Raw genomic sequence first — 13,136 nt, 5'->3', positions numbered from 1 at the left:
ATCCTGGCCCATCCTCACCCTTCTGCCCCCAACCCTCACCTCCTTGTACCCCCAATATGTTTTTCCCAATAAAAGAAAAAAAAAGAAATAAAACAGGTTCATTCTGGAGAGGGTAAAACAGGCTGCTCCTTGGAGGCAAGGATTCTGAGGCTTCATCTGACATACTTTGGACATGTTGCAAGGAGGGACCGATCCTTGGAGAGGGCCATCATGCTTGGGAGGGTGGAGGGACAGTGCAAGAGGGGAAGACCCTTTATGAGGTGGATTGACTCAGTGACTGGGGTAATGGGGTGGGTGTGTCGGAGACAGATTGGCACAAGACAGAGCAGGGTTTAGTGCTGTTGTACATAGGGTCACTATGAATCACAAGTGACTCAACAGCACATAACAACAACATCTGTCAGATAACCTTTATTTGGAATGGGAATAAATATGGATCTTTTCCAGTTGGCCAGGTAGTTGTCTTCCAGATTTCTTGGCACAACCAGTGAGCATGTCCAGGACGGCATCTGTTTGTTGAAATATGCCAATTGGTATTCCATTAATTCTTGGGCCTTACTTTTGCCAAGTCCTTCAGAGTAGTCTGCACTGCTTTCATCACCATTGCCTCTTAATTGTATGTTATTTCTTGAAATTCATCTGTATCAACCAATTATTTTTGTTACAGTGACTGTATACTCCCTCCATCTTCTTTTAATGCTTCCTAAATCATTCCATATGACTTGAATTTGTTCTTTAGTTCCTTTAGCTTAAGAAATGTCAAGCAAGTTTGACCTTTTTGATTTTCCAACTCTAGCTTTTTGCACATTTCAATATAATACTTTGCTTTGTCTTCCCAAGCTTCCCTTTGAAAAATCTTCTATTCTGCTCCTTAACTTCTTGACTGTTTCCCTTTGCTTTGGCTTCTTTGTGCTCTAGTGCAATAATCAGAGTCTCTTCTGACATGCATTTTGGTGTTGTCTTCTTCCTCTGTCTTTGTAATGACCTTTTTCATTCTTCATGGATGATATTCTTGGTATCCTCCCACAGCTCATCTGGTCATTGTTCATATTAGTGTTTAAGGTTTCAAACCTGTTCTTGAGTTGGTTTTGAAATTCAGGTGCAATAGGTCCAAGATGAAATTTTTATTCCTGTGGATATAGTTTGACCTTCTTTAGCTTTAATTTGAACTTGCATATGAGTAGTTGATGGTCTGTTCTGCAGTCAGTACCAGGCCCAGTTTTCACTGCTGATATTGAACTTCTCCAACTATTCCTTTTACAGATGTAATTGATCTGATTCCTGTGCATACATAGGTGAAGTCCATGTGAATAGCCTATGTTTATGTTTCTTATAAAAGGTATTTGTAATGAATAAATCATTGACTATGCAGAATTTTATCCCCAGCCTCATTTCTATTACCAAGTCCGTGTTTTCCAACTATTAATCCTTCTTCCTGGTTCCCAACATTTACATTCCAGTCACCCATTATTATTAATGCATCTTGGTTTTTATCAATTTCTGACTGCAAAAGTTTGTAGAAATAATGTATTTCCTCCTTTTTTGGCTCTAGTTGTTGGTGCTTAAATTTGAATGATAGTTGTATTAACAAGTCTTCCTTGTATGCGTATGGATATGATCCTGTAACTCACAACATTGTATTTCAAAATAGACCTAGAAATGGGCTTTTTAAGTATGAAAGTGATGCAATTTTCATCTCCAGTGTAGAAGATTATATGAGTATCTGATTCAAAATGTCCCATGCCAATCCATCTCATTTCACCAATACCTAATATATCAATATTTATATTTTCCATTTCTTTCTTAATTGTGAATAAGTGTAACAGATATGTCATTGGAAGATATTTTGAAATTGTGTTATAGTTAAAAGCCTAGACTTACTTCAAAAGGTAGAATTATGGCTGTCAAAGGCAATCCCAGGGCTTGTAAGGAAATGAGAAGTTTTTATAGATTCTATGCTGATTATGAGAAGCAGTAGCACAGAAGTGGCAGCAGCAGAACCAGGTGATTGGCCAAATTGCTTTCCATAGTAGTTATACCATTTTACACTCCCATGTAGATCCAGTTTTTTTAGAAACTGTCACACTGTTTCTGCAATGGCTATATCAATTTGCATCCCCACCAGCAATGGCTAACATTTTTAATTTCCTTGTATCCTAATAAACATTATTTTCTGTTTATCTTTTATCTTCCCCATCATATTAGGAGTGAAATGTTATCATATCACAGGGTTTTTTTTTGTTTAGAAGGAATATATAATTAGGCATTATTTGTATGACAACAGTTTAGAATAAAAGGTGCCTAGCAAAGTGGACAGGGTGGGAGGAGGGATGAAATTTTGCAACAGTGAATGAATTTTTTTTAAGTGAAGGGGGGAGGGAGTAGGGATGAAAACGTGCAACACTGAATTAGTGAAAATCCAGCTTTTCTGTAAATTTTCATTAAAATAACAGTTAAAAAATGTATTTAAAAAAGCCATAAAAAATTCAAGGAGAGAGGGGTGGGGAATGCCTACTTAACTGAGTCTCATCTCTAATGGGTAGAGTCAATGAATTCCCTTATTTTTTTCTATAATTATATTTTATTAATTTTCATAAACATTTACAGAGATTTTGGGTTTCCATTCATTCATTGTTGCACCATTCTCTCTACCCTCCTCCCAGTTTGTTCTTGTCCAAATGCCACAGTGCTTGTCAAAGCCAGTTCTGATTAATCTTCTTTGTCAGTGTGTCCTTTGCCATTCCCTATCACTCCTCCCTGAGAGAGACTTCACCCTGATTCATAAGGAAAAGGGGTTAGCTACTTCCTGCTGAAAAGGGACGCTGTGGGTTTCAGGGTGAAGATCTTCTCTCACTACTCTAAAGGGCCCCTTTGGCAGTAGGAAACACATAGACTCATATCACAGTTTTGATGTGCATCTTTTTGACCGCTGATGACATTGAGCATCTTTTCACGTGCTTGGTCATCATTATCCTTTTTGGTGGAATGTCTCCAAACTTATGGAACAGTTAGTGGATTAAAGTCATGTCTTTTGTGGGAAGAAGGGGAAAATCATGCCTTTGGGTCAGTAGGCAATTACTCATTAGTGCCCTGTTACTAGGAGCAAGTGTGCAGGCTGGGTTTAGACAAGGCCATAGCAGTAGGTGCATTATAGCCAATGCCAGATGGATCTTAGTTAAAAGCAGAGAGTACTGGAGGAATGTTTATCCATGTTTCATTGGCTGTGCAAAGGCATTTGACTGTGTGGATCACAGGAAGTTGTGACTAACCTTGAGAAGAATGGAAATCCCAGAATGCTTGATTGTGCTCATGCGAAACCTGTAATTGGACCAGGAAGCAGTTGTCAGAAGAAAGCAAGAACACACTGCATGGTTCAAGATCAGGAAAGGAGTGTGTCAGGGATGCATCCTATCTCCATACCTTTTCAATCTATATGCAGAACAGATCATCCTTGATGGTAGACTTTATGAGGAGGAATGTGGCATCAGGATTGGAGGAAGACTCATCAACAAACTGCGTTATGCAGATGACACAACCTTGATTGCTGAAACTGAGTAGGACCTGAGATATTTGCTGCAGAAAGTCAAGGAATGTAGTCTTCAATAAGAATTGAAGCTCTACATCAAGAAAACAAAGATTCTCACTATTGGACCAATTGGCAGCATCATGATGGATGGTGAAGAGATTAAGATTGTTAACAGCATCAGCTTGCTTGGTGCCACAATCAACACCCTTGGTAGCAGCAGTCAGGAAATCAAAAGATGAATTGCACTGGAAAAATCTGCTTTCAGGTGCCTCTCCAAACCACTGAGAAGCAATGACATCAGTCTAGAGAGTAAAGTGCTTCTGATCCAGGCCATGGTCTTCATAGTTACTTGCTATGCATCAGAAAGCTGGACAATGACTAAGCATGATAGAAGATGAATCTATGCCTTCGAGTTGTGGTGCTGGAGAAGAATATTGAACATACCATGGACTGCTAAGAGAATAAGCAGGTCTGTCATGGAGAGAGTGAAACCAGGCTGCTCCTTGGAGGTAAGGATTTTGAAGTTCCCCTTCTGACATGCTTTGGGCATGTTGCCAGGAGGGACCATACTTGGAGAGGGACATCATGCTTGGGACGGTGGAGGGACAGTGCAAAAGAGAAAGACCTTGGATGAGCTGAAGTGACTTACTGATTAAAGTAATGGGGGAAGATGTGTCAGAGACAATGAAATTATCTAGAGCGGCGTCAGAGCTGCTGTACACAAATGACTCGATGGCGCATAACATGTTTATAATTATATCCTGACAACATGCCCAAAGTATATGAGATGAAGTTTCATCATCTTGTCTTCCAATGAGCACCCTGATTGCATTTTCTTCAAAACACATTTATTTGTTCTTTTGGCAATCCATGGGCTATTTAGTACTCTTCTCCAACACCACAATTCAAAGTCATTGATTCTTCTTGTACAGCCAAGCACAATCAATAAGAGTGCATCTGAATTCCAAAATCAATCTCCATAATAGTCTATGTGTTTCCTACTGCCAAAGGGGCCCTTTAGAGTAGTGAGAGAAGATCTTCACCCTGAAACCCACAGCGTCCCTTTTCAGCAGGAAGTAGCTAAGAGAATACGCCGTCCCCTTTTCCTTATGACTCAGGGTGAAGTCTCTCTCAGGGAGGAGTGATAGGGAATGGCAAAGGATACACTGACAAAGAAGATTAATCAGAACTGGCTTTGACAAGCACTGTGGCATTTGGACAAGAACAAACTGGGAGGAGGGTAGAGAGAATAGTGCAACAATGAATGAGTGGAAGCCCAAAATCTCTGTAAATGTTTATGAAAATTAATAAAATATAATTATAGAAAAAAAAAAACAAAAAAAACCAACAAAGTCATTGATTCTTCTTCTATCACCATTATTCATTTTCTAACTTTCAGATATATAGGAAAGAATAGAAAAGATCTTGGCTTGGATCAGGTGTACCTTAGGCTTTAAACTGACATCATTGCTCTTTTCACTTTGGAGAGATCCTTGACAGCAGATTTTCCCAGTGCAACACATTTTTTTATTTCTTGACTGCTGGTATCAAGGGTGCTGATTGTAAATCTAGGTAAGATGATGTCATTGACAACTTCAATATCTTCTCCATCTATCATGATGCCTATTAGTCCAGCAGTGAGGATTTTTGTTTTCTTGATGTTGAGAGGTAATCGATATTGAAGCCTTTAATCTTCTGCAGCTAATATTCCAAACTTTCTGTACTTTCAGCAAGCAATCATTTGCATAATGCAATTTGTTGATGCATCGTCCTCCAATCCTGATGCCACATTCTTATTCAGAGTTCAAATTCTTAAATGATTTGCTCAATGTACAGATTGAATAGGTACAAAGTAAGGATATAGCTCTGATGCACACCTTCCTTGATTTTAAACCACACAGTGCTCCTTTGTTGCTGTTATTAGGTGCCATCAAGTCAAGTAGGGCTCATAGTGACCCTGTGTATAGCTGACATGAACACTGTCCTATCCTGTGTCATCCTCATCATCTCCGACACACAAGAGCCTACTACTGAAGTCACCATGTCAGTCCAGCTTGTTGAGAGTCTTCCTCTCCTTCTCTGACTCCCCATCTTTCCAAGCATTATGTCCCTTTCCAAAGAATAGCCTTGCCTAACTTGGAAAACTAAGCCTTGCCATCTATACTGCCAAGGAGCACTCTGACTGCACTTTTCTCAAGACATATCTGTTTTTTTCCTTAAGTCAGTCCATGGACTTTCCAGCATGCTTCTCTAGCACCACAATTCAAAGATGTCAACTCTTCTGTCGTCATAATTCATTGTCCAGCTCTCTGATACATAAGTGACTAAAAAAATTATGGCCTGAATCAGGCACACCTTCGAGTTTAGAAATTAAATTACAGTGTAACTTATTCAAAATAGCAGCATCGGCTTACCTGGGGATAGTAGTAATGTTTTCTATGTGAGAGGTAGTCAGGACTGATGACGACGGAGCACACTTTCAATTGCAGAGAGTTGTTCTTATTGGAGAGTGTGAAATCACTTACATTCCTGGCAACCAGTTCAAAGTCATAAGAATGTTTCTTTTAATCAGTGACTTTCAAACGCCTTCATTCTGATAAAGCAAATGTGTTTAGGCATGTATGCTGGAAGGTTTTATTTTAAGGAAAAGTTAAGAAATGTTCAGGTTCCTCTTGCATAAAGTAAGTTGAGTTTATTGCAAGGTAGTCATGACAAGGCGTAATCATGACAAAGTGCACAATTAAGACTTCAAGATAATAATTTACCTTGAGAGAATCAGAGTGGACAATTATTATGTTAGAGTTTGTTACAAATTGAATTGTATGTCCCCAAAACAGGTGTTGTAGAGCAACTGAAGTTGTCTTTGCTGTATTAATGAGTTTGAATCATGAAATAGGATACATTTTCAATCTCTTTGGAAATTACACAATAAAGCTAGGAAGCAAAAATAGACAAAGATCATCTGTTGAGCCACGTGAAGGTTTACCAGGAGCAAAACTCAGAGACAAAAGACCTTCCCAGAGAGCTGACAAAGAGAAAAAGCTTTCCCCTAGAACCAGAACTCTGAATGTGGACCTCTAGCCTCCTCTACCTTGAGAAAGGAGCTCTGGTGGAATAGTGTGGACGGTTGATAGTTCAAGTTCATCTGATAGTCTTCTCACACAAAGATTTGCAGCCTTGGATACCAGATGGAGACGGAACCCACCCAACAGCATTGACTACTGTGAAAAAATAAAATCGTAGTTGTTAAAGTCATTTACTTATGATATTTTTCTTACAGCTTAACTGCTGCTTAATTATCGGTGTGTCTTTTTGCCAACTCTATGACTTCATCTAAGTCAGTGAGGACAGAAGAGTCAAAGGACCCAAATTCAGGCCATTGTGTTTGGCTGTTCAGTTTATAGAGTGTCTACACAAAATTGGAGAGAATACATTTTTTTAGATTTACTATAGTAAGAGAATGGCTCCTGCTCATATGTTGTTTCATGAAATTCTACTGTGTCCGCCAATTCCTTTTGGTACAATGGCTGTGTATACTCTTTCCATCTTTTTAAAATACTTCCTGGATCATTTAATATTCTGCCCAAAGCATTCTTAAGTACTGCAACTCAAGGCTTGAATTTGTTCTTCAGTTTCTTCAGCTTAAGAAATGCTGAGTGAGTTCGACCCCTTTGATTTTCTGACTCCAGCTCTTTGCACATTTCATTAAAATACTATGTCTTCTGGTGCTACCCTTTGAAATCTTTGGTTTAGCTCCTTAATATCTTGATTTCTTTTCTCTGTTTCTGGGCACTCTGGCAGAGCTGTCAGAGACCTCTCCAAAGTACTGAAGAGCAATGATGTCAGTCTGGAGACTAAGGTGCACCTGATACAGGCCATGGTCTTTGCCATTACTTGCTATGCATCAGAGAGCTGGACAATGACTAGGGATGATAGAAGAAGAATTGATGCCTTTTAGCTGTGGTGTTGGAGAAGAGTGTTGAATATACCATGGACTGCTAAGAAAACAAACAGGTTCATCCTGGATAGAGTGAAACCAGGCTGCTCCTTGGAGGCAAGGATTCTGAAACTTTGTCTCACATACTTTGGACATGTTGCAAGGAGGGACCAGTCCTTGGAGAAAGACGTCATGCTTGGGAGGGTGGACGGACAGGGCAGGAGAGAAAGACTCTGGACGAGATGGATTGATTCCGTGACTGGGGTAATGGCGGTAGGTGTGTCAGAGACAATAAGATTGGCACAGGGTAGAGCAAGTTTTAGGGCTGTTGTACATAGGGTCACTATGAGTTGCAGACAACTCAATGGCACACAACAACAACATCTTGGTAGAGTACTAGATTTGAGAGGCTTTTTAAAAGGCAGCCTAAGGGACTATCTGGAGGGACTTTGTAGGACGGCACTTTCATGTTGGGTTTTGGCGGTTAGGACAGGACTAGGGAACACTCCTCTGGTGGGAAGGTGGGGGTTTCCTGCGGGTGGAGCACCAGACCACAAAATTGGTCTTACAGGGTAAGTATATTTCATCTGCCCATTTGGGTAAAATGCTTGTATGTCAGATATTGTACTGACACTGTTGTTGTTGTTTTGTTGTTATGTTCTGTCAAGTCACCTGCACCTCAAAGCAATCTGAACCTCACAGCTATGAACCCTGCTCTATTCTGAGTCATCCTTTCTGTCTCTGACACACCTACATCCATTACCCAGTCACTGAGTCAATCCATCTTATCAAGAGTCTTCCTCTCCTGCACCATCCCTCCACCCTCCCAAGAATGATGTCCCTCTCCAAGGACTGGTCCCTCCTTGTAACATGTCCAAACTATGTCAAATGGAGACTCAGAATCCTTGCCTCCAAGGAGCAACCTGGTTTTACCCTCTCCAAGACAAACCTGTTTGTTCTCGTAACAGTCCATGATATATTCAATAATCTTCTCCAGCACCACAGCTCAATCAACCAATTATCATCCCTAGTCATTGTCCAGCTTTCTGATGCATACTAACTAGTTGCAAAGACCATGGCCTGAATCAGGCACACCTTGGTTTCCAGACTGACATTGTTGCTCTGAAGAGAAAGGAAGTACTCTGGAGATTTCTCTGAACAACAGACTTTCCAATGCAATTCGTCTTTTGATTTCTTGGCTACTGGTACCAATAGTGTTGGTTGTGGAGCCAAACAAACTAAAGCTGTTAAAAATCTCAATCTCTTCATTGTCTATCATGATGCTTCTCATCGGCCCAGTGTTGAGAATCTTTGTTTTCTTGATGTTGAGCTTCAATCCATATTGAAGGCTGCAGTCCTTGACCTTTTGCAGTAAGGGCTTCAGGTCCTCCTCAGTTTCAGCAAGCAGGGTTGTGTCATCTGCATAACGCAAGAACGCAGGTTGTTGATGAGTCTTCCTCCAATCCTGATGCCACATTTCTTCTCATAGAGCCCAGCCTCTGGATGAGCTGTACTAAATTTCCAGATTAAGACAGACTAAGAAGAAGGGTTTGCAATCCACTTTGGAATTAACAGGACTTGACAACCCTATGAACAATAGGGTTCAGAGCTATTGTTCATAGGGTAGCTATGAGTTGTATTTGACTTGATTGCACATAAAAACAACTTAGGTAATTGTACTCTATGGATTTGTAGATATCTTAATTATACCAGTTAGATAATTGACATATGACATATTTATGTCCTTGAATATTGCAAATGTTCAAATTGACTATTTAGAAATCATAGTATAATCTTGTGACTGGTTTTTTTAAAAAAACCTTTCTACTGATTTGATTAACATTAACATTTTATTGTCACAGAATACATATTGCAGCTCAGTTGAGGGAAGTTATTTACAAGCAACACCACACAGCTCACACCTAGGGAACCCTAGTGGCATAGTCCGTCTGAGATGCGTTACTAACCCAGTGGTCACACCTCTCTGGCAGTTCAGATTCACCAGCTGCACTGTGGGAGAAAGATGAGCAATCTCCTCTCATGATTTACAGCCTTAGAAACCCAGTGCATTTGCAACTGCCTCAGCTATGAATCAATTCTGACTCAGTACAATGACATTGAGGTGTTTCCCCCAGACTTCTAGTGTAAGAGTGATGCAGTGGATTAAATGTTGTACGACTAACCTTTCAAGGTGGCTAGTTAGAATATGCTTCTCAGAAGAAAGATGGCGCAGCCTTTCTGTAAAGATTCTGTAAAATGCATAGCTTGGAAATCCTATAGCGCATTCCATTTAGTCTTGTAGGATCACTATCAGTTGGAATCGACTTGAAATGTTGGCAAGAAAGGCCAGTCCTTGGGGAAAAAAAGACATCATGGGGACCAGAGAAGGAGAGGAAGACCCTCGACAAGATGGATTGACATGGTGACTTTCAACGATGGGCTTGAGGATGACAGAGACTGTGAGGCTGGAACAGGGCCAGGTGGGAGTTCTTCAGTTGTTCATAGGATCACTATGTTGAGTCAGGGTAGATTTAACAGTGCCTAACAACAACAAACAAGACAAACATTGCACTACTTGAGGTTAGATACAAATTGAGCCATACCTAACTGTCCTTACTTGCATACATCTTTCACTTAGATTTAGGAACGTGACTTCTTTGTAACCCTGAGGCTGACTGTACTCTATTTTCTTTGCCCCTTTGCCTCTCAGCTTTTTTAATTTATTTTTTTAAGTCACATTTGTCTCCTATTTTATCTGTGGCATTTCAAAAGACTGGCCAACAAACTGTTTCGCTCAGGGACATTCACTGCCTTCCAGTGAACAAAAATCTTTTGCTGTCTTAGAGGGCTGACAACCCAGGTGAAAGTTCAAAGTCAGATGGAACAACTTTAAAGATTTCAAGATGTTTACTCTGTGGAGGCAGAAATAGCTACCAGATTGTTTCTTGGAGGAGCACAAAAAATGGAATAGTAATGTTGAAGAAACTGAGAAGTCCATATTATTTAAACAATGGTGATCTGCATTTTACACTGAGGTAGTAAGTCTTAGCCTCTATCTAAACCAATGGTCTAAATTTAAATGGTTTAAATTAAGTAGTTTAAACACATTAGAATCACCTGGGAAACTTAAAAAAAAAAATAAATCCTGAGCAAATTGAAATCTGTAGGGAAAGTTCTGGGCCTTGTCATTCTTGGAGAGCTTCCCAGGTGTTTTTAAGGTGCACCTGGTCGTGTTGAGGTGAACCTGCCAAAGCTCCATGCCTGCTGATGTGTGAGCTTATGAATTTTCATATGAATCAAGAAGCTGGATAATTTTTGGGGAGGGCCATCAGTGCGTGGACAGCTCTTTGCTCTTCATTCCATTATATGTTCAAAGAATTTTTTAAATTGAGATTTTAATGAAGTTTATAGAGAACATGGATTTCCATTTATTCATTGTTGCACATTTTCCTCCCTGCCCATCCTTCTCCCCCCAGGTCACTTTTCTCTTTGAAAAAAACCAAACAAACCAAAAAAACCTTTCATGGTTGTACAGTCCTCACCCCCTCCCCAGTTCATTTTACTATGCAGCTCTTATTCTGTACTATTGTCATGCAAATAATACCTAATCATATATTTGGTTTAAGCAGTTCTTTCCCTTATCTGTTTAAATGCAATGTACATTATTTATTCCCTTTTTTTTCTTAGTTTCCTGTTTCATAACAGTGGCATTATGCAGTATTTGTCCTTTTGTGACTGAGATATTTCACTCAGCATAATGTCCTCCCGGGTCACTCATTTTGTTTATGTCATTAGTTCCTTGTTTTTCATTGCTGCATAGTATTCCATTTTGTGAATATACAACAGCTTCTCTATCCATTTATTTGTTGATGGGCACTTGGTTGTTTCCATCTCTTTGCTATTATGAACAACACATGGGTGTGCATTAAAGAATTTTTAAAATATAGAATGAGATCCATTTTTTTTACTTGGCATATTTTAGTGGGTCAGATGGCATAGCCCTGGTTTGTTTCTTGGGTTTTTTTGGGTGTGTGTGTGTGTGTGTGTGTGTGTGTGTGTGTGTGTTTCTATGTATCTAAATTTAAATTATCTGTACTTAAAATTTTTTTAAAAATAATAATTTCCTTGAGAATGTGGGATAGAGCAATTCCTCCTCATAGCCATAATCTGTAAGCTTTTAACACCCATCTAATATGTAGCTCAAAGGTGCACGCTTTGGAGGCAAAGGGTGGGAGCTAGGTATTTCCCCATCCAAGAGAGGTTGACCTATCTCTCTGCAGAGCCCAGGCCCAGTTTCCATCACTTAATTGTGCTCATGCGAAACCTATACTTGGACCAGGAAGCAGTAGTCAGAACAGAGCAGGGAAACAGTGCAGGGTTCAGAAACAGGAAAGTGTGCGACAGGGATGTGTTCTATTTTCATGCCTTTTCAATATATATACAGAACAGATCATCGAGGAGGGTGGACTTTATGAGAAGGAATATGACATCAGGATTGGAGGAAGACTCATCAACAACCTGCATTATGAAGATGACACAATCTTGCTTGTTGAAACTAAAGAGGATATGAGGCATTTGCTGCAGAAAGTCAAGGACTGGAGTCTTCAATATGGATTAAACCTCAACATCAAAAAGACAAAGATTCCACCACTGGGCTAATTAGCAACTTCATGATGAATAGAGAAGTGACTGAGATTGTTGATAACTTCAGCTTGCTTGACTCCACAATCAGTACTCTTGTTACCAGCAGCCAGGAAATCAAAAGACAAACTGCACTGGGAAAATCTGCTATCAGGGATCTCTGCAGAGTGCTGAAGAGCTATGATTTCAGTCTGGAGACTAAGATGTGCCTGATCCAGGCCATGATCTTCACAATTACTTGTTCCATCTGAGTGCTGAGCAATAACTAAGGACAGCAGAGGAAGGATCGATGCCTTTGAGTTGTGATGCTGGGGAAGAGTGTTGGACATACCGTGAACTGCCAGGAGAACAAACAGGTCTGTCCTGGAGTGAGTGAAACTGGGCTACTCCCTGGAGGCAAGGTTTATAAGGCTTCATCTCACATATTTAGGGCATGTGGCCAGGAGGAATCAGTCCTTGGAGAGGGACATCATGCCTGAAAGGATGGAGGGACAGCATAGGACAGATCCATGATGAGATGGATTGACTCAGTGACTGAGAAATGGGATTAGGTCTATTTGAGACAATGAGATTGATTCTGGATAAGACAGGTATCAGAACATAGGATCACTATGAGTTGTAGGGAATTTAATGACAATTTATAGCTCAGTTTTTAATACACACACAGACAGAAATCTATTTTTTAAACCCATTCTGTTAAGTTGATTATGATTGGGGATTTTTTTTTTAAGAAAAATTTTCTTTTTTTTAGAACACAATGAATTGCTTTTCTTTTGGTATGCATCCACATTTCAGCATTTAGTGATCCTGTACACAAAAATGGAAAAACGAGTAATCTGCCAGAAGTTAAGCCCACCAGTTTCAGGTTCTGCTTTGCACACCCAATTCTTTTTAAATCCCTGATGAGGATTGTGAGAGGCAGCATCACCAAACTAAAGTGTGCACCAGATTCAAGTTTCTTGTTCTGTTCCAGTTGTCAGATTCCAAACCAGACCCAATGGATTGCAAGGATGACCAGATGAGAGCACGGTT

Source organism: Elephantulus edwardii, unplaced genomic scaffold (genome assembly GCF_000299155.1).
Source record: "Elephantulus edwardii isolate Elephantulus edwardi_28Jun2011 unplaced genomic scaffold, EleEdw1.0 scaffold00135, whole genome shotgun sequence".
NCBI classification, from domain to species: domain Eukaryota; kingdom Metazoa; phylum Chordata; class Mammalia; order Macroscelidea; family Macroscelididae; genus Elephantulus; species Elephantulus edwardii.
This window is presented reverse-complemented; position numbering follows the sequence as displayed.